The sequence below is a fragment of the Cornus florida genome, unplaced genomic scaffold (genome assembly GCF_030987335.1).
Source record: "Cornus florida cultivar Cherokee Brave unplaced genomic scaffold, ASM3098733v1 CherokeeBrave_3.0.0_Hap2_Chr10, whole genome shotgun sequence".
Taxonomy (NCBI): domain Eukaryota; kingdom Viridiplantae; phylum Streptophyta; class Magnoliopsida; order Cornales; family Cornaceae; genus Cornus; species Cornus florida.
In genome coordinates, this window is record NW_026775580.1 from 30,411,314 (window position 1) to 30,430,884 (window position 19,571).

At 33.3% G+C, this 19,571-nt stretch overlaps 1 long non-coding RNA gene across 4 annotated transcripts; it reads right to left on the bottom strand.

Moving 5' to 3' along the window:
* Nucleotides 1-3,562: 3,562 nt before the first annotated feature.
* On the bottom strand, nucleotides 3,563-10,757 carry LOC132279165 (uncharacterized). 4 transcript variants are annotated; one of them, XR_009471228.1, is made up of 10 exons: nucleotides 10,394-10,757; nucleotides 10,175-10,227; nucleotides 10,005-10,056; nucleotides 7,969-8,141; nucleotides 7,687-7,842; nucleotides 7,407-7,610; nucleotides 7,187-7,276; nucleotides 6,975-7,078; nucleotides 3,896-4,393; nucleotides 3,563-3,811 (listed from the first exon to the last, which is right to left on the bottom strand). It is a non-coding gene; the product is annotated as an uncharacterized LOC132279165 (long non-coding RNA). The 4 variants fall into 4 exon arrangements; XR_009471229.1 differs by having other exon boundaries at nucleotides 3,563-3,970; nucleotides 4,101-4,393; nucleotides 10,394-10,755; XR_009471227.1 differs by having other exon boundaries at nucleotides 3,563-4,393; nucleotides 10,394-10,753.
* Nucleotides 10,758-19,571: the final 8,814 nt, after the last annotated feature.

A 19,571-nucleotide genomic window follows, 5' to 3' on the forward strand; every position in this document is an offset into this window, starting at 1 on the left:
ACCTAATATGCTACCATCCCATACCGGTGCATATAATCCATATAATTGATAGAACAGGTAAAACAATTCAACAATTAAAATCTAGAATAGGTAGGAGTTAGCGTTTTGATATAATCTGTACCTAATATGCCACCGTCCCATACCGGTGCATATAAACCACAAAAATCCATATAATTGATAGGAACAGAATTAAACAGTTCATCAATTATAGTCAAGAACAAGCATAATAAAAATTTGATATGTATATAATCATATTATGTATCCATTACAAGATTAAAAAAAAATCATGTCACAGTCCTTTAAATTGCTAAACTAATATTAAACAATTAAATCCTTTATATCTATTAACAACATGCTAATTTGTTTAAAATTTCATATTATTCTAATCAATAGCGTATTATGCATCCAATTTAAAATCAGATTATAATCACAATCATTAGATTGCTAAAATAATATTTAAGCAATTAAATTCTCCTCATCTGATAACAATATGTAAACTTGTTTAAAATTTCATATTGTTTCAATCACTAACATATAGATTGAACTATGCATTATGGGGTTTTAATATACCATTAAACATTATTTAGAACCCTCATTATTAACCCGGAACAGTAAGGAAAACCCAAATCATCCAAACAGTGCCCAAACCACCTCCAGTATGCATCAAAACAAGGGAGCCTACTCACAGAAATTGAGAGCAGGCTTGATCCACACATGGAGCCGGCTCCCTAGACCTTGGAGCCGGCTCTATACAAGAGGGAACCGGCTTCCCATCACCTGGAGCCGGCTCTTCACAAGAGGTAGCCGGCTTCCACTTCCATAGAGCCGACTCTCTCCCCCTCTGAGAGCCCTAACCCAAATTCCACCTGTTCTACTCCTTCGTCCCCATCTCTGGCAATCTATATATATATATATATATATATATATATATAATAAATATTTATATAAGTCGGCTATCCCACGTGATTTCATAAAAGTAAATAAAATCCTAAAACTATATTATACATATATAATGAAGAATAATATTAATTTAATCATTAATAATAATTAATAATTAAACTAACCCCAAATACATATATACCCATATATATATGTATAACCATCTATGGGTATTAACTGTACTCCTTCAACCTCCCATCCAAGTAGTCCATGTGACCCAAACGGTTGGTCCATTTCTACGGTCCAAAGCCAACTTCTTTTTAAAATTAAAATTAAACAATTAATCATTTCAACTAACAAATAGGTTACAAGAAAATCGACACAATTAAATCACATATTTCAAATAAACAACTTATCAAACAAACATATAGCCACATAAACACATAACCACAAAATCAATTAAAAATGCACAAGAAATCAAAATTAAATTCCAATTATATCATTTTGAAAACTAGGGGTATTATAGGTTGGCTTGGCCCACGCCCGAATACCCGAGGATATAAAAAACAAAACGGTAATAATCGAACATAGAGTACATAAAGAATAACATAGGAATACATAATTTGTTGAAAGAAAACTAAAATAATAATCCAATAACTAAATCTCAGAATAAATTTTCATTAATAATAAAATCATTCTGATACAATAAATCTTTCATTAATATAACTCGGGAATCCATACTGTGTGGATCCCTAGAAAATCTAAACTGAACAAGTGACATCAACAACTATCTATAACTGGAAAGTGAAGTATAAAAGAATCTCCTAAGTAGAATCAGAAGAATGAAGTAGACTGATCCCTGTTCAGCACAAACCTCTACTCCTGACGAACACCTGAAAAATAATGGTGGGTCAGACCCACAAATAAGTTCTACTCTACTACAGACGAAGCAGAGATCCGATACACGTATACATCATAGTCAATCCAACAATAGCTAGTAATCCATATACATATATAGATACACACTATAGGACACTCACTTGACTATAGGTCTCTCTCAACCTGAATAGAAGACAACATGCAAATCGCACATAAAGTGGGCATGAATTCCTAGACTTACCAGGGAACCCAGATGTCTACTATATCCAGTTATCCATCCTAAGCATTATACGCACCCTAACCATGATCCTGAGACTCAAGCTCATATCATGTCAACATAATCATATATATATATAATCCAATAACCATCCTATCCAGTATAAAGTAATCCTCTAAAATTAATCCTCTATAAGTAATTCTCTATAAGTCATTCAACTTGTTCAGCTGACCTGAATTGAATATAAGGAGGACTTAACATTTTACTTAATCCATTACCTTATATGAAAATAGGTAGGATTTAACTTCTTTGGTTAATCCGTCTCTAGAATGCCACCGTCCCATACCGGTGCATTAAACTACACAATCCAATATATGATGTAATAGATAAAGCAATATATCAAATAATCCAAAATAATATGAAAAAGACCACATATATCATCCTTGCGTATACTTAAGCAAAATAACAACTCTAAGTAGAATGCATTTAATATAACAAATTAACACGCATCTCAAATAGATTGTCTTAACCTCCAGGATGTAATTAAACTATTTAAATTCAATTAATTGATTAAATTAGTTTAATACCAATATTCATCCATTTAAATTGTTAAATAATAGTAAGCAATTAAATCATCTATAAAATCCAATAATTGATGAAATAAATAAAATAAGACATCAATTAATCCAGAAACAAACATAATAAAAATCAGATAATTAATTGAGTATATAATGCTGCTAATACATGATTAAAGTCATACAACATCCATTTACATTGCTAAAATAATATTAAGCAATTAAATCCACCTTAACCATTAACAACATGCAAATTTAATTAAAATTTCATATTGTTCTAACTTTAGCATATTTGTATAATTTATGCATTCGGGTATTTAACATGTCCATCATAGCCATTTAAATCATCCAAATTGACCTACACTGCACTAGAATACCCCAGACTACAACAGTTTTGGTTTTTACCAGCGCTCAAAAGCGCTGATAATTCAATTACCAGCGCTTCTTCAAAAGCGCTGGTAAATCCAGTGTCGGTAGGCCTTTACTAGCGCTTTTGGAGAAGCACTGGTAGCCCTGGCATAGGGAATAAAAATATATTGAAAAAAAAAATTCAAATAACCCTTTATCAGCGCTTTTCCAAAAAGCGTTGGCATAGGAAAAAAAAAATATTAAAAAAAAAAAATTCAAATAACCCTCTACCAGCGCTTTTGGAGAAGCGCTTGTAGCCTCTACCAGCGCTTCTGGTAAAGGATTATTTGAAATTTTTTTTTTTAATATTTTTTTTCCCTATGCCAGCGCTTTTTGGAAAAGCGCTGATAAAGGGTTATTTGAATTTTTTTTTTTAATATATTTTTATTCCTTATGCCAGCAGCGCTTCTTAAAAGAGTGTTGGTAAAATTATTTACATTTTTTTTTTTCCCATTATTGTTTTCCTTATTTAAATTTTTTTTTTCCCATTATTGTTTTTGAAAAAAAATTTCTTCACAGCTACTAAATGCATCCCAACACAAGTCAATATAAAAATACCATCCAAATTTTTTTTACAAACAACCACAAGTTAACCCTGCCAATATGAAAAATACCATCGAAATTGACTACTAATACCACCACAAGTTAACCTGCGAATATGAAAATACCATCCAAATTATCTAGATAAAGGTACTAAATGTCACACAAAAAGAATTAAGAATTTTTAACAAATGTAGTACAAGTTTTTCAAAAAGAACCCATCCAAGGCGAAGGAAATTCAAAAAGCATAGCCACGACCCTATCTTCAACTTCAACTTCAACAAGTCTTCTTGCCTATTTGATTTGAATTACCCTATATTTTTTATAAATTCATTAAGCGCACATTATAATAAATGAAAATTTAACATATATATACGTGAAATTAAAAGTTCATAACCTTAACTGAATTGGCATCACGACTAGAAAATGAATTTGGGAATACTCTGGGAGGAGCATTTAAAGAATCAGAATCCTTCAAAATAACAAAACAAAATACATGAAATCTTGGCATAAGTAAACATATATTTAGTAAAGAGTAAAATTAATAATAAATATACTTGTCCACTACAATTTTGTTGTTGCATCTGCATTAGCATAGTCACCTGTTGTTGTAAATTTTCCAACTTGTCGTCGTAGTTGGCTCGTAAATTTTCCAACTTGTTGTCATAGACGGCTTGCATTTTTGAAATCGTCTCCTGCAACTCTTGAGATTTTTTAGCATATTAATCAGTTCAGCTTTACTAGGAGAGGGCCCCTAAACATCGCTTGGTGTAGGCCCGAAGCCAAGCATCTGCACACAACCAGTTCTCTCTTCTCCCCTCACAATGGAGAACAAATCATTGGAGCTGCCAATAGACGAGTCAGAGTAACTTTTTTGAAGTTCTCTTATGTTTTCCTGCCAAAAAAAAAAAAAAAAAGTTGAACTACCACGACATACTACTATGAAACATCCAGAACTGAAAACCCTAGATTCTAAATAAAGCACAAAAGAACTGAAATCCCAACAAGCTATGAACATGTAATGCTTAAATATACATGTGCATGTATAATATATATATATATATATATATATATATATATATATATTATACATGCACATGTATATTTAAGCATTACATGTTCATATATATACCTAAGTTTTCATGACAAAAACAAAATGATTTAAATGAAGTAAATAGAGAAAAAAAAAAATCAAATTTTTATCAAATTAGTAGTTCTTTTAATACATTGTGCTAAAGTATACACTTAATAAAAAATGTAATCTAGTCGTTATAGAAGAGGAAAAATCAAATTAATAGTCTTTTGAGGTACCAGACATTGTGCTAAAGTATACAATATGATTAAAGAAATTGCCAACTTATGAGTACTGTTGTTTATGTCTAAATTTGAATGTCCCATCTAATTGAAGAATCTTATATAGGTAATTGGACAAAAGACTTGGTGTGCAATTATTATTATAGGACACATAATTCTATGTCTTTTATTTAATTAGATTCACTAGGCAAAAGTTTTTGCACCTAATATTATATTTTACTTTTTCCCTAGGTTATCATTTGTAGTTTCCTAAGCATTTTCTGTCCTCAAATGGGTAAAAATGTAGAAACCAAACGTGCTTCCTGATTCAGTAGAAAATAATTAGTATAAGATATCTATAATGCAATAGAAGAAAAAGCAAGTAAAATTGTTAGCAGAATAATTTCTCTGGATGCATTTATTCTTCCAAACACTCACTATCCATAGAAAGAAGGAAAAAAAGGTGAAGGGTGAAATTGAATTTGAGTAATTTACTAAGGAGATGCGAAACCTCTTCTGTAATTGTGTTTCTTTCTGCCTTTAAGTTTGGTATACTTTGATGTAAATCAGCATAATTTCTCAGTGATCATGATTCGTGTGTGTGTGTGTGTGTGTGTGAGAACTACTAATTTGATTTTCATGCCAAGCTTTTTGAAGATGGAAATCTTTTCAGAACTGAAAAAAAAAAAAGAAAAAGAATCTGAATTGGATTAGAAATCTGCAGAGATTGAATCCGAAACAATTTTTACCAACATGCCAAGTTTTTTGAAGATGGAAATCTTTTCAGAACTGAAAAAAACAAAAAAAAGAATCTGAATTGGATTAGAAATCTGCAGAGATTGAATCGGAAACAATTTTTATCAACATGCCAGGCTTTTTGAAGATGGAAATCTTTTCAGAACTGAAAAAAAAAAAAGAATCTGAATTGGATTAGAAATCTGCAGAGATTGAATCTGAAACAATTTTTATCAACATGCCAAGCTTTTTGAAGATGGAAATCTTTTCAGAACTGAAAAAAAAAAGAATCTGAATTGGATTAGAAATCTACAGAGATTGAATCTGAAACAAATTTTACCAACATGCCAAGCTTTTTGAAGATGGAAATCTTTTCAGAACTGAAAAAAAAAAAAAGAAGAATCTGAATTGGATTAGAAATCTGCAGAGATTGAATCTGAAACAATTTTTATCAACGTGCCAAGCTTTTTGAAGATGGAAATCTTTTCAGAACTGAAAAAAAAAAAAAAAAGAATTTGAATTGGATTAGAAATCTGCAGAGATTGAATCTGAAACAATTTTTACCAACATGCCAAGTTTTTTGAAGATGGAAATCTTTTCAGAACTGAAAAAAAAAAAAAGAATCTGAATTGGATTAGAAATCTGCAGAGATGAATCTGAAACAATTTTTATCAACATGCCAAGCTTTTTGAAGATGGAAATCTTTTCAGAACTGAAAGAAAAAAAAGAATCTGAATTGGATTAGAAATCTGCAGAGATTGAATCTGAAACAATTTTTACCAACATGCCAAGTTTTTTGAAGATGGAAATCTTTTCAGAACTGAAAAAAAAAAAAAAAAAAAAAAATCTGAATTGGATTAGAAATCTGCAGAGATTGTATCTGAAACAATTTTTATCAACATGCAAAACTTTTTGAAGATGGAAATCTTTTCAGCACTGAAAAAAAAAAAAAAAAAAAAGAATCTGAATTGGATTAGAAATCTACATAGATTGAATCTGAATCAATTTTTATCAACATGCCAAGCTTTTTGAAGATGGAAATCTTTTCAGAACTAAAAAAAAAAAATCACAACAAGAACTTTATAGATCATGAACAAGTGTTTAGTGGCCTTTACATAGCTTGTATATAATAGTTGAAGTTGTCTATATTCAAAAGACTATTGCCACAATATATGAGTAACAAATTAACACGAACAACAAACAACAAATAGCAAATACTTCTTCTCCACAACACAAATCAATCAACAAGAGGCCTCCACATACAATGATCCCATGATCCCATGCTTTTCAACAAATACAAGAAAGTAAATTGCCTCCACACGGGCCAATGATTTAAAAATTGGTCACTTCAAGGCATGTGACCCCCTAATACAGCATAAAGAGTTTAAAAATTGGTCACTTCAAGGCACATGACCCCCTTTTTGCAAAATGAAAGCATGAAAACTTACAATTATCTCCGAAGCAGCAGCATCAGTAGCTTTGCCATCCTTATTTACATGTGTGCGGATGAATAAATCTGCACGAAAAGCTAAATACCTTCGTCTTCCTCAATCTATAAAAGAATACATTGTGATATATATTATTTACCACTAACATTTATAATCATTCAACGACATAAGAATTGAAATAATTTATATTTTCGATAAAAACTTCAACTAACCTCGGCAGAAACACGTGCAAAGCTTTTTGTCCCTATAGTATGCATCATTGTCTGCTTCCCACGACGTTCTTTATTTTTTTTGCTAACCTCCTACAAAAAGTGAGAAAAAGTAAAAATTCTTTGAGTAAAGAACATTCCACCTAAAATAATGACTGAAAGCAGGTAAACTATAAATTTAACTCATTGACTTCAAAAAACATTGTGATAGATGGAGGATTACCTTCGCCATAGACGTACCCCAATGCCTAACCAAAAATTCCCAATGCTCCTTTTCAACATTAGGTGGTGGGTTTGTCAATCTTTCTTCATCTGTATCCCTAACTGAGTAGTATTCATTTTTCAACTCACACTTGTACCCCCTCCATTTTTTTCCGATGGAGGATATTGTCCTCTGTTTTGTCATGATTCCCACATCATATTTTCCCTGAAAATGTGATAATTGTTGTATGTTAGTCCACTTTTTTCATAAAAATTATTTTAATGTTATTGAAGGGTTTTACCTTTACAATGTTCCACATATCCTCTTCAGCCGTTTAGGCATCTCCCACCAAGTTTTGTAACACAAAGGAGCTAATTCACCCTTCCGGGCAAGTGTTCCCAGATAATTAGTATATATACCACTCCCAGGACCGATCGGCTGTCCAAACTTATTAACCCTAAACAAAAATTAACAATTGTAGATGTTTACTACAAAAATAAAGATAGAAATCCTATTTTTCTCCTTCATATTGAATATAGTCTAATTATGTAAACTATATAAGATGATCTATATATATATGTACCTTAAAGGCAATAAGGTTTTCGCGTCTATGACATTCTTGCATCGTGTCGGACCCCGTCTCTTCTTCGGCGGTGGTTGGGATGATTTTGAAGTTGAAGCTTCGGTATTTTTGTTCACTCACTTTTTCCACTTCACTAACCATTCGTTTCATTGTCAACTTATTATTTATCCTTCCTAGAAAAGCAAACAAAAAAGTGAGAATTCAGTTAAGAGAATGCAATCAAATTGTTAAAAAAAGACAATATAATTGTAATTCAACACAACATCTAAACATCAGCACGGGCAATTTAATAACTATGACACAGTGGTAATTATTGACTCTTGTTCCAGGTCAAAGTATTAAGTTGGATCCAATGCAACCGATTACAAGCCAATCTGTAATGCCATCGAGAATCGATGAATAAAATAGCTAATGGACGATAGATATATAGTTGAGCAAGATCAACAATTCAGTGGATTGTCCCTCATTGGACTAAGTCTCTGGTTTTTCCCTGTTTATGGTCTTTCACATGAAAATATTGCGTCCATACTATATTTTATGCATGAATATTGCGGTTGTGTTGAAAGAATTCAAAACCTAACGGATATAAACAAAAATCCAAATCACAGTAATCATAACTAACTAGCTAAATTTTAAAGAGTTTAATTGTAATTCAAAAAGTTACTTTGTTACAAATTAATATCCATAAGACCTATTCATTCTCTTTCTAGGTCTAATTTACCAATATGCTTTGACGCATCAGAGTCTTGGGCAACAATCTCACGTACTAACAACTTTCTTTTTCCTTTTCACTTTCCGTTAATGTCAACATGCTCAGCACATGCATCCTTTGTAAAACAGCATCCCTGTATGTTTCATCATTTTACATATCATCACAAAACTGACTGCATCGACATAGAGCCAAAAATGGCTCTTTTCTTCAATCTTTTCACAAAAAAAAAATTTTACCACAACAAAATGAAAAGGACTATTACAAATTATATGACTAAGTGTGGAGGATATCACTCGCCAATTGTAGAACATAATTATATGTGACGACCTTTCTTAGTTCAACAAAGCATCACAACACAGAAAGCATTTATTTCTGGTGTGGTCATAGTAATTCTATACAAAGTAAATCATTTTAAAAATTCAGAATTTCCTTTTTATAGCAAATTAATCTCAACTAAGAGTTACAACAAATTATAAAATAATCAAGGAATACAGTACTTAAGACACAGTAACAGTAATATAGAATAAAATCCATCAACAGTAGCTCGTACACCAGATTAGTTATATAAAGAAAAGTTCAAAGCAGAACAAACAGACCAACCAGACTTATGGCACGCCATACATTGACGATCTAACAGCAGAAACATGAAGCAACGGACCTCTCAAGTCTCAACGTAGAAAGAGTAGCTTGCATGAGGATAAAACTTCAACTGAAGCAATTATTTACAACCAGGAAACTTAAATAAAAGATGTTATGCGAGTATGCGTAAGGCAACCATGACAACCATATGAGAGAACCACCATCCAGTTAACAACTACAAGACCGTAAAACATTCTATCCTACTATGCAGCCAGCCACTTAATACACTATATTGGTACAACCATCACATGTAATACTCTACTCGCAGTATGTGGATTCCCAATGGAACATGGTTCTTTACCCATCTCTTTAAACTCAAAACCCTTTTCCTCATCAATTCTCTATTGCTTCCATCCAACCAAAATGTAGAATAGCCGAATACAATGATATTTACCCAGCCACATACAACACAAAAATCCAGCTCAAGGCATTATTTCTGAATGTAAAAAAGTGAACAAAAGACGCTTGGTAAAACTCCCACAAATTGGAGCTGGCCATTCACACCCAACCAAATACAGAAGTCCCACCAATGGTACACAATTTAACACATAAAAAGCATAAACACATGGCACTCACTAAGAGTTACAACAAATTATAAAATAATCAAGGAATACAGTACTTAAGAAAAAAATTGCATGTATATATATGGAGGCGAATAACAAATAGATATGAATAAATTTTGAACCTTTTTTGAATTCAGCGGTTGAAATCAAAGATCCAAATCCTCCAACCTCGACCTGGATTTTGATTGATAATTTTATTGACGAAACTAAGAACAATAATTTTCCCGGCAACACAAAACAACTAAAATCTGGAAACCCAATTTGTAAAAGCTACGAAAATAGATTGATCTACCTGAAATGTGAAACGATCGCAATCGAGGCTTTGAAGTCAATGGATATAATAGACTGAAAAAATATTTCAATCAGAACCATAATAAGAATCATAAACTAAAAATCAGAAAAACATAAAGATTATTTTAGTTATGGAGATTTCCCTAAATATATATATATATATATATATATATATATAATATTGACAAAGAGAAAGCTTTAAGAGAAAGGGGGTACTTACCACCAAGAGAGAGAGGATGAGTAGGATTCGTGAGGGGAAGAGAGAGAATCTGAAATTGAAGTACTCTGAAACGCAGGTGGAAGAAGTGCTTCAGCTGAGAAATGGTGGTGGAGAGAGAGGGATGAGAGAGAGAGAGCCTACGATGAGCTAAAGTAATGGAGATCGAGCAGTGAGAGATTGAGACGGAGCAAATCGAGATAGAGCGGAGGGAAAAAGTGGAGGGAAGAGAAAAATTGGAGGGAAGGAGAAAAAATTGGAGGGAATGGAAGGGTCCTGTACCAGCGTTTTTTCTTAAACCGTTGCTACTGTAACACCATTACCAACGCTTTGTAAGCGTTGGTACTGTAACACCAATACCAGCACTTTTCATTAAAACGCTGATACTGTAACACCAATACTAGCGCTTTTCCTTAAAGCGCTGGTACTGTAACACCTACACCAGCGCTTCAGAAGTGCTTGTATTGTATCACCTATGCCAACGCTCTTCCCAAGAGCGCTGGTAAAAGACTAATCTGTTGTAGTGCCAATTTACCAAAACAGAACCTTGAAACTCATTTTTGCAAATTCCCAGCAAGGGAGCATGCTCTGCCCACAATAGAGCCACCTCTATTTGAATAGAGATGCCTCCACTTCCAATGGAGCTGTCTCCACTTGGAGTGGAGCCGCTTCTACTCTAAGTGGAGCCGCCTTTACTCTTGCCACCCTCCATCTTCTTCATCTCCGGCATCCTCTGATCATTCCGAACATCTTTTTTAAGATTCCTAACCTTCTGTTCTAAGTCCCAGATGATCTCAATAAATTTATAAAGTTCATGCACATCCTAAACACGAATTAAAACTAAGTTTTATACAATAAATTTCAAGATCAACAAAGAATACGTATAAACCCATATAAACATATATATTGTGTTTTAATTCAGTTTAAGCATGCATATAAGGCTAATTTATTATTTGATTAACCCCTGAAATTAACTAGGCATGTATAGAACACATACCAAAGGGAAAGAGATAGAAGTAAAACTTGCCTTAAGGGTTTTGAATTAAAACCCAACTCTTCTTTCTCTGGTAAGTCCCTCAACGCTGGCAGCCTCTAGTTGCCGTCGTCCTCCTCTGCTGAACTGGATAACAACTATGAACAGCCTCTATCCTTTCATCCTCAGGTTTGGCCTTCCTCCTTTGGTCACACCTCTCTTTTCTCCCCTCCGTTCCTTTTCTTTCTCTCTCTCTGTTACCTCTCCTTCTCTATATATTAAATTTCATGTAATATAAAATATAGCATCCCACAGGCCTATACTATTGTATTTATACACAACATATAACCCTAATCCTAATTTAATCCTAAGTCTGCCTTAAGGAAAAATAAAATTAAATAATACAACTAATACAGTAATAATAAGACTACCATATAATATCACGTAGCTACATATACGTATAACCATTTATAAATATAAATATAATTATATATATATATATATATATATATATATAACTATATATAACTGAATCCTTATTATTATTATTAATAAAATAATAGTAATAATAATGATAATCTCTCTCTATATATATATGCATATATATATATATATATATTAATATACTAATACCCATGGGTTATAATCCTTACCCATTTAGGTCCATCCAAGTAGTCCATGTGACCCATTTATTTGGTCCATTACTACTATTCAAATCCACGTCTTTTAATTTAAATAAAATTAAATAAACAATATAACCAATTAAAACATTTTACTACCACATAATTACAAACCAATACACAATTAAGTCACATAGATCACATCACGCATGATGAGCGCTGAAAAGTGCGTATTTAAACTCCTTAAGCTTGAGTATTCTAGGACCTTTATCTATCTTATTTTTTCATTTTAGACCAATTTCATGTTATTTCCTTTTTTAGGTCAATAATGTTAAAACGGGCTGAAAATGGTTTCTTAAGGCCTTTTTGGAGTTACACTAAGTCTTAGTGAGAATCTTGAGCAAAAGGAGGCTGATCTGGAGCAAAAAGGAAGCTGATGCTGAAAACTGCCAAGTGAGATCGATCGGAGAAAAGTGAGATCGATCGAAGTCTAATCGATCGAAGAAAAGTCTGATCGATCGAACCAACTATGATCGATCAAAGAAAAGTTGGATCGATCGAAAATGTGCTGGTAGCGAGCTATCTTATTTTCGCACGTCCGAACTCCACCTACCACATAGTTGCGGGATTAGATATTTTTGGGCTGTATTTCTGACTTAGTGACTAAGAAAAGGATCTTGTATTTAAAGAGAATTGAACCATTTTGTAAAGGGAGCTTTTTATCATTTTATTTTTATATTGTAATTTTTATTTTCTCTCTCTAGAAAAGTTAGAGATTAGGGTTAGAAAAAAAGAGAAGAGTGGAGGCACCAATAACACATCTTTAGATCTACACACACACTCTCTCTCTATAATTCAACAAAAAAGAAAAGGAAGAAGACGGAGCCATGTTTGGGGTTTGCCCTTGAGGGTTCCAAGATCACACCCACCTCCTCTATGATTGGCTAGACTTCTCCTTGGGGCTTGGATGAGCTCCAAGTTTGTAATCTAAACCTCTATCTCTTTCATACTTTTGGGGAATAATATCTTGTGATAGTGTTATAGCCTTGTGAATTTAATGAATCTTGGTATATTTATATGATTTCTATGATTTAATTCTTCCTATTAATTCTCTAGTTTATTTACATGTCTATATGTGATTAAATTGGGAATTATATCTCACATGATTCATATGGTTTAATCTTTCTATTGATTCTCGTTGTGATTACATGTTGTCTTACGTGTAATTATTTGGGAATTGATCTCTACACTAGTTTCTCTATGTTGGTTATATGTCTATGTGTGATTGATTGGGAATCTAGTGATGGCTAGACATAGTTTTTATTAGATGGGTTTGTCAATTAATTTGATGGATTATATTTATGCTTGATGGGTTGTTCTATAATTTAATTCATGTTTATAGGTAGGTAGACAATCTATACTTGATTTGATTTTCCATGGTTTATTATTGCAAATTCCATGATTCTCTAGATTGATGTGTGCTACAATTGTGACTAGTTTAATGGGTCATGCTTAGAATTGATGGGTTGTTCTACACTTAGTTTATTTATTGGTTAGGTAGACAATACATTATTGAATTTGATGGTCCATGCTTAATATTACAATTGGTAGTCACATCTAGATTACAAGAATGTTTTCCCTAATTAGTTGAAAGTGTGTGGTTTGGTGAACGAGCTTGGTGGCGATTCCAATGCACCCCAAGACCTCACTTCTCATATCTTAAATCCCTAACTCAACTTAGTCTATTTTAATTGCATTTTAATTAATTGAATTTGAGTTTAATTCAAACAATTAATCTCTTCTTTGCAATCTTGTGATTTACTAGAGTCGAAGTTAAATTCCAACACGTATAATCTCTTGGGGCGATCCCTACTCACTCTTGCTACGTTAGTAGTACTGGTGGTAATGGTTTTTATAAATTTAAACTTGACCTAAAAAACTTTTCTTGAACCGCACATTCACTACATTATTTTGGCGTATACAAGTGGTCTGGTCAACACAAATACAAGCAATTCAATTCATACCAACAATTAAAAATAATAACACATAGACAAATAGGCAATTAATTAAGTAACACTTTAATCAATTAAACACCTAAGTAATTAGCCAAATAATCAATTAAACAATAAAAAATGTAATTAAAATAAATAAATAAATACTAAGACTATCTTTTTAAAATTAGGGGTATTACATTCTTCCCCCCTAACAAAAGGAATTCCGTCCTCGAAATTCGCCCTTACTTTCTTCCATTATTTCTGGAAACTGTGAGCGAATGAGATCCTCCTGTTCCCACGTAAACTCAACCACCTTATGATGACTCCACTTAACTCCAATGTATCAAATAGTAGACATGGTTCCTATATTTAAGAAACACAATAACCATACTACAAATTGGTTATATTTAACAACAACTCAATCTTACCCAATATCTATTCAAGGGTAACGATCCATATCCTCTAAGTGCCATAGAATATTATGCAAAAAACTCCTATGCACCTAGCGCTAACAATATGGGAATGCGAATCGATAGGCTACTGCCTCAGTTGATAAACACAATCCTCGAAAAGTCAAATTAAATAAAAAAAACTGACCTTCCTCTAAAAATTGCCATGCTTCCTATATGGAAGACATCACGAGCAATCTACTTCCTGATAGAAAATCTTAAATACGAGTTCGACTATTTTCAAAATCCTACTGCTACCTCCAAATTGCACACAGACCATTACAAAGGAGAGTATTTCTCTCCGTCGTATCATTAAATAAAGTCAAGGTCTAATTGTACAGCCCTTGCTTCTATTTTCAAACCAACAAATGAGAGGTTTGCACTATGTAATATACAAAATCTCAAAAGTTGTCACACTAACCTCTTTGTGCCAACATTATCACAGACAAGATTCTGAAAAGCGAAGTAAATATTGCCAATTATCCATGAAAACCTTGGATATATGCCCCAAGCATATCCTCCATGATCAAATTTAAATTTCTTGATCAAATCCTTCGTCTAAAGATATGAAGCATAGTTATTGCTCCAACATCTTCAGGAAGTTCCTTCGATATAGCACTTTTTATCTACTATAATGGATAACCACATGCTATAACTCCATTATCAGTGCAATGTAGAATTGATATGAAGCTCTAAAGTGAACACTACTAGAATTAATGTCCACAAACGAACTTGCTCAATCCACCACTCTTAATCCATTTGGAATTAAAATTCCAATCACTGTCGATAATTTCTACCAACCATCCACTCCTGATTAGTAATACTCCTATTTTGATATAAGAAGTGGCAAAAATCTCCAGTGAGATCCAGTTATCAATCTTCCACCTTTCTAACAGGTATTCCACTGAAAGACAGTTATGTACTCGTCCCTATCCGTACCTGTTCCTCAAAATCGACATTGGATGTCTTGATGTAGCATAAAACTTTCTGAGTGCTCCATAAAAAATTTACGAATATGACATCTCAGTCACTTCGACATCATTCACAGAACCTACTAATCCTCCTCCAATAACTTAAGCTCTATCTGAGTAAGGTAACACATCCTTCAGGGTCAGCTCCGATATTCTAAGTTGACTTCTTTAATTACCTTGGTAATAGCAATTGTCGTTATTACACATGCTATAAATTCAATAGATAACTCAATAACTAACCGAAAGATTTAATACCATATCGGTTGTTGAGAGCATCCACTTCCATATTTGCTTCCATCAGACGGAACTGGATGCAAAGCGTGAATCACCACTTCTATCCATCTAAGCCGTTTCATGATCCATTCTATTAGTATAAACTGATGCCCTACCAGTTAAAAAAAAAAAACCAAGAATTAAGTTGACCTAATTCATTAATCAACCAATGTCCCAACCAGAATCCTAACTGTTGTGTAAAATCAGTTATTCCTCAACTAAATCCGTGGAAAATGCTCTCTCATTTCCACTTCAGTATAGGAAATTGCTGTAATGGGTCTAGTGGTCTCTGATGGTCCATCTCGACTATCTAATAAATATTAGACTTGGAGACAAAATCATTATGTCCTTCCTCCTGCCTGCCCTCCAAACATCTACTTCATACCGTGAAATATCATGTTTCTACTAGGATGAATAAAGAACTAAGAGTTGTGAACCTTAGTCCTTGCATCCTCCGTCCAATTTTTCTACAGAAAGTATCGTTAGTTTGGTACCACTAGCTTTCATCTGCACCCATTGTTTAAATCGGAGCATTTTCAAAAGCCAACTCTGCAACTGAATCCATGCACCACTGATCCGTGATAAACTTACCGATAAAAAAAAATTAGCTTGCAATTCAATTCATCAAAAGTCAACTAGCTATAACTTTTCCACACATACTGTGCACCTCTTCCTTATTATAGGTGATCGGTCTCACCATCTTGTCTCTGACGCATCCTGTTTCTTTAAGAAAAGTAAGTGTCAATTAGACTTCATGTCTAACTTAAAAAGAATATAGAACCTTTCCATCCTTCAAATAAGTCATTAATTTCCTAGCAACAACTAATTGTTGTGAATTATGACCTAATTTTTTTTTTTTTTCCATATTATTTATGCAAGTGAAAAAAAAAAAACTTAGTTTCCTCCTCCATGTGCAACACCGACAACTCCTCCTAATAACACACCCTCGTGAAAAGATTCTTGATTAAGAATAGAATGATGAAGATTTATCGAGTCTAATGTCCTCACTTGGCGTCATTCCAATAAGTACCTAAACTAGTAGTAAATCCTCCTTACGACTTGGGAACAACTTTTGAATTTTTTTAAAGAAGATGTTCTACAACTCCGACACCTCTGATAAACCATCGTGGCGATACAGTGGTCTTTATTTACCACAACCTCACGAATACCGAAATATAACAACCACAATTATCATGGCATTGTAATATTATACGAATCCATATCTAGCGTAAAATATATCCAACTAATCGTTCTAGATTATTAGATTCGTAGTGATGGTTTAACTATCCCATCCCAAATAACATACCATAATGATGCATGTCTAGGTCCAATACATTGGCTAAATTTATGTGTATCTACCAAATCCTATGACTGCATGCTCACAAATCTAGCGTAAATAGTGCTATTACTCCATGGTATAATACAATAGTTGGCTGATCACATACTTGTGTCCCCAACTAAACCACATACTAAAAATCCCAAATAACAACTAAAATAAAACACGTATGTCAAACACAAAACAACAAAATATACTCCTACTTAAGACATCGTTCAATCTAGAAAAATAAAGTCTCTTTTGAAATCAACCTTACCAGATTGTTTCACAATTTCCTTTTATAGTTTTGTAGGTAATCATCCAACCTCGAAACAGATCCTTTAAACATAGCTTAAAAGCAACGTATGTTTGCCTAAGCAAATACCAAGGACTTAACCCTCATCCTCCCTATATGCTGAATGTAAACTGTCTAACTTGACTTTATAAAGTGAATTAAAACGTCACAACATAATTCCCACACTCTCCTGAACGTGATACAAAATCATACGTTTCGTTCTGATAAGAACTCCATCAAATCCCCAAAATCCTGAAGAGTACTTTTTATATATCTTTTTTAAAGATGATAAAAAAGTTTAACTATATGTAGATTAATTAATACCAATTCTACTAGTATCATTCGCTATAATACTAGCAAACAAGATCACCCTTGCGCGATCATTCATGTTCAAGGTTAAGTATCCTCTTCCTTGGATACTCTGAACTCTCATCCATTTGGATCCTCTTTGGGCTCCTCCCCTTCGCTTTTCTCCTTGTTGAGAAAAACTGAAGTCGTGTTGGTCCCGATATGCGGTGACGTAAAATACACCTTTAAATCCTTCCTTGGCTTATACTTTAAAGTAGTGCCAATCAAAACTAAACCTTCGATCCCTAATTCTGCCTTCAGGCAACGAAATCAATAACGTACTCTCTTACGTATGTTTGCCTAAGCAAATATCACGGACTTAACCCTCATCCTCCCTATATGCTGAATGTAAACTGTCTAACTTGACTTTATAAAGTGAATTAAAACGTCACAATATAATTCCCACACTCTCCTGAATGTGATACAAAATCATACGTTTTGTTCTGATAAGAACTCCATAAAATCCCCAAAATCCTGAAGAGTACTTTTTATATATCTTTTTTAAAGACGATAAAAAAGTTTAACTATATGTAGATTAATCAACACCAATTCTACTAGTATCATTCGCTATAATACTAGCAAACAAGATCACCCTTGCGCAATCATTCATTTTCAAGGTTAAGTATCCTCTTCCTTGGATACTCTGAACTCTTCTCCATTTGGATCCTCTTCGGGTTCCTCCTCTTTGCTTTTCTCCTTGTTGAGAAAAAACTGAAGTCGTGTTGGTCCCGATATGCGGTGACGTAAAATACACCTTTAAATCCTTCCTTGGCTTATACTTTAAAGTAACGCTAATTAGATCTAAACCTTCGATCCCTAATTCTGCCTTCAGGCAACGAAATCGATAACGTACTCTCTTACTTCTTCGGGTCGCTATCGCTTTCGCCTTGGACCCCATCCTCCTTCTAGTGCCAACAATTCAATAAATACATAATATAATTGATCTTAGCTCGTCCTAACGGACCGTAAATAGAGTACAACGAATCCTAATATGGGCTCTAAGTTTTAAGAGACGCAATGCAAAAGTCATATAACGAAAAACACTCCTAAGGACACTTGAACCTGGAGTGCTCTGATACTAATTGCGATACCCCCAGATTTCTGAATGTGGGTTGGCTAGGCCCACGCCCGAATATCTGAGGATATCAAAAACAAATCGATAATAATCGAACTCAGAGTACAAAAAGAATAAAATAGGAAGAAATAATTTGCTGAAAGAAAACTAAAATAATAATCCAATAACTCAATCTCAGAATAAATTTCTATTAATAATAAAATCATTCTGATACAATAAATCCTCCATTAATACAACTCAGGAATCCATACTGTGTGGACCCCTAGAAAATCCAAATTAAACAAGTGATAGTAACAACTGTCTACAACTGAAAAGTGAAGCATTAAAGAATCTCCTAAGTAGAATCAAAAGAATGAAGTAGACTGATCCCTGCTTAGCATGAATAACCTCTACTCCTGACGAACACTTGAAAAATAATGGTGGGTCAGGCCCACAAATAAGTTCTACTTTACTACAGACCAAGCAGAGATCCGATACACGTATACATCCTAGTCAATCCAACAATAGCTAGTAGTTCGTATACATATATAGATACACACTATAGGATGCTCACTGGACTATAGGTCTGTCTTAACCTGAATAGAAGGTAATATGCAAATCGCACATAAAGTGGGCATGAGTACCTAGACCTACCAGGGTATCCAGAACTCTACTATATCCAGTTATCCATTCTAAGCAATATACGCACCCTAACCATGATCCTGAGACTCAAGCTTATATCATAGCAACATAATCATATATATATATATATATAAAATTCAGTAACCATCCTATCCAGTATAAAGTAATCCTCTAAAATTAATCCTCTATAAGTAATCCTCTATAAGTCATTCAACTTATTCAGCTTACCTGACTTGAATATAAGGAG